Genomic DNA, 3,930 nt, shown 5'->3' on the forward strand with positions numbered 1-3,930 from the left:
TCGAGTGCTCGCTTATGATGAGCTTGAGCAAGAGCAGCTGCGACAAGATGACGCGCTGCTCCTTGAGGAAGACCGTCTTCAGGCTGCTGTACGAGCTGCTCGCTACCAGCAAGCTTTGCGCCGCTACCATAGCCGCAAAGTTAACGCCAGAAGTCTCGAGGAAGGCGACCTTGTTCTTCGGCGCGTTCAGTCCGCCAAGAATTCCAACAAGTTGACGCCGAAGTGGGAAGGCCCTTACCGGGTGAAACGAGTCACTAGGCCTGGCGCTGTCCGCCTTGAGACCGAAGATGCCATTCTGGTGAGAAACTCCTGGAACATTGGGCATCTTCGTAAGTTTTACCCGTAAGGCGCAGTTGCCGGAACCCGTTCCGGCAACCACCTTTTGTACAAATCTTGCCGCTGTTGCATGTAATCCTTTGTACAAAGCCGGGCGCAGACCCCGTGCATAAAGCTCATGTGCTCTGCACATCTTGTCAATTTCATGCTTTTTTATTTTTTGCATATGTGATCTGACACTTTGTGCAGCACCTACTCCCCAGTAAGCAATAACGAGCCGTAAGGCTCCATATCTTTATTTTCTCCTCTTTCTTTTTTCTCAAGGAAAGGAAGGTTCCCTCGCCCACAAGTTTGCCAGGGGGAAAGGAGAAGATAATGGTATGGACCAGGCGTCGTTCAAGAAAGTTTCGCCTTATCGGGAAGCAAACAACAGAAAAGCTAAGTTGCCAAAGCTTGAGCAGTCAGATTTTTAAAATTTTTAAGTTATCTCCCTTGAACGACCGCACTTTGTATGGAAAACCTGTGCGCGGAGGAACCAACTCGCAGCTAGTTGCGCCCTTAGTTTGTTTCGAGTCCGCTCAACAACTTAAGTGAGCTGCGACTAGTTGCGACAAGGTTTCTTGTCGGTAGTGGCACCGCCAGTAGGCTGCTGACGTCCCGCACTCAGCGCTCGCGGCTAAGGTGCCTGCACCGGCAAGTTCCCTAAAAGCGTAGGGCAAAAACATACAAAGGGAGGAATCAAGTAAAGGGAATAACATTGCAATCATTACCCAGAATAGAGTTATATTACAAGGTAGCTTGTCGCAGCTCTAACAGATTGTTCTCATAACATGACCAGCAGCGACAAGAAAAGAAGAAAATGGGCGGCCTAGTCTACGCGATCGCCCTCAATCCTCTTGATCCCGCTCACCTTATCCACAATGGGTGCAACAAGGGTCTTGAGCGCCTCCAGATCAGCATCCGGCGGCAGGGTCTTGAGGACGTTGGTGAGGTTGAGGCCCGGGTTGCGGAAGGCCACCTTCACCAACACCTTTTGAAGAGCTCCCGCGCAGATCTTGCGCGACTCGTCGGCCAGCTGCTTTGGGATCTTCTCCCGGAGCCGCTGGAGGGCCGTCGCCGTGCCTTTGAAGAACAAGGTGAGCTTGGCGCTGGGTTGGAGGTTCTCATCAGAGGGATACCCGAGATCCTCCACCCCCAGCTGCGCCAGCTCCCTGTCGATATCTGCGGCAGCACTCACAAGACCCTCCGTCCAGTGCTCCACTTTCTCCAGCGTCTTGGTCAAAGTGGTCAGCTTCAACTCAAGATCTGCGTTGGAGTCCTTGGTGGCGCTAAGCTCTTTGCCCTTCTCGGCGAGACGAGCCTGCAGCTCTGAGTTGCTGTGGGCGTCCTTCTCCCGCTCACGCTTGAGCGCGGCAAGCTCTTCACCACCCGCCTTGAGATCAGCCTCCAGCTGCGCCACCTTTGTCTCCAGCTCCTTCTTGGCGGCCTCGGCAACTGTGGCAGCATCCTCTGCTTGCTTAAGGGCTCCGCCGATTTCTTGCTCACGCGCGGCAAGCTCCTCCTCGTGGTTGTCGAGGTTAACTTTCCGCTGCGCCAGCTCGCCCTCCTGCGCAGACAGCTTCTCAGCGGCAAGCCGCTATTGCTCTTCAACTTCGGCCTTCTCGAGCAAGAAGGCCTTCTGCTCGTCGGCGAGTTGCTCCCGCTCCTCTGCCATGGACCGGAGAGCTTCCTGGTTGAGACCTCGGAGCACCTCCGCGCGCTTCTCGATGTCCGCTCCCGCCTTTGCGACAAGCGCCTCGCGGGATTCCAGCTTAGCTTGCCAAGCGCGGTAGAGCGACAACAGCTTCCGCAGAAGCCGCTCCTCCTCAGGCTCGCCACTGCTGCTGCTCGGCGCATCAACTAGCGTCAGCGTAGAGGAGGCGAGCACTTCTCCATCAAAGCTCTCTCCCTCGACCGGCGCCCTGGAGCTTGACGCCCAGGGGAGGTTGATGAAGACGCCATCGCCGGCCTTCAAGTAGACGCTTGGCTGGGGCTCTTCGGAGCCTGGCGCTGCGGTAGCGGCGGACTGGTCGGCGGTCGACGCAGCGCCTGGCGCTCCTGCGGCCTCAGGGCCGTCAGTGCGATCGCCAGACCCCCCGCCAGCTGCTGCGGCGGCAGCTTTGGCGGCCTCGTCGCCGGCGGGATCATCAGCGTCGGCTGCTTCTTCAGTGGCAGCAGCATCGTCAGCAGCAACCTCGGTCTCCATCAGCTCCGCAGCAGATGGGTCTGATTGCCGGAAAAGGGGAGAAAAGTCAAGCAAATACCCAAGAAGAAGAAGAACCCAAGGGAAGCTTCGAAGAGAAGATTACCTCTACTGGGTTCAGCAGTCGTAGTCTCCGTCGCCGGGGGAATGCTGGTGCTGTTCCTTGCCGGAGAACTCTCACTTGCCGGAGGACTCTCCCTTGGCGTTTCGTGGGCGGCCTCCGGGCGCTCCTGGTGGGGCTGCTCTGCTCCTACAGAAACCAACAGTCAGATGTCAGTAAAGAAAGAGTATCCATGCACGCCTAACAGCGGCAAGTAAACCATATACTTACGCTGGGGGCTGCTCTGGAGAACAGTTGCCGGGTCCGGCAAGGTTGTCTCGGGCGCACCCCCTGCTGTCGCGCTGGGATCGTCCTCGATGACAATCACCGGGACCTTGGCTCTCTTCGCTGCTCTCTGGGCCAGAGTCCTGAAAAGGAATAAGGTCAGAGTAAAGCAAATGAGATACAAGACAAAACAGCAAGAATTGAAGAACTACAAGTACAATAAGAGAATCTTACTCTTCTTCTTCCTCGTCAGAGCTGAACGCGGAGAAGTCGAAGTCCGACCCACGTCCAGCACGAGGAGGCGGAGGAGTAGTTTCCCTTGGCCGCTTGGCGGGAACGATGGCGGTGGCCTGAGACGACCCCGCTCCAGTTGCCGCCGCAGCATGAGGTGCTCCCGCAGCAACAGTGCTTGCCGCGGTGGAGCGCGTCACGCGGCGCGGCGACTGTTCACTCGCCTGCCGCCCCGCTACGTCCCCGGCTTGCGGAGACGCCTTCTTGGTGGGGATGGAGGCTCTGCTTGCGGCGAGCTGCCTGAAGATGAGGAGGAAGAGGAGTTGATCTCCAGCGAGCCGCTCGTATCCTTGGCGGGCTCGCTCGACTCGGCCTTACACCCGGCAAGCTCTTTCTTGCTGACGAGCTCCTCTCGCTCGGTACGGCTTGCCGCCTCTGCTGCATCTGCCTCCTCCACGGTGAATCCAAATTCGCCCGCGGCTGCGGCTGCCACCGCCTCTTCCATCCTAGTGGCGATGCGTATCATCTCCGCATCGGTGGTGTCGCGGGTGAGGCTGTCCTTTTCGTCGGGGCGGACCGGCACTTCTACCAAGTCGTCAAAGAACTGCTGCATGACATCGTCTGCAGGCTCTTGACAAGTTGGGACAATTCCATGCGAATCGCACAGCGGCATCATTGCCCGGATGCGGTCGAGCGCGGAGTTGTTGCACAGCGGAACGACACCCGTCGGCAACCTAAACACTTCAGGATGTTGAGGGTCGTACTTGAACAGCTCCTGGAGCATCGCGTTGAGCTCCAGAACAGTGAAGTTGAAGTTGAGGCCCGGACGCAGCCTCATGATATCCGCTACATTCTT

Source organism: Triticum urartu, chromosome 7, assembly GCF_003073215.2.
Source record: "Triticum urartu cultivar G1812 chromosome 7, Tu2.1, whole genome shotgun sequence".
NCBI classification, from domain to species: Eukaryota; Viridiplantae; Streptophyta; class Magnoliopsida; order Poales; family Poaceae; genus Triticum; species Triticum urartu.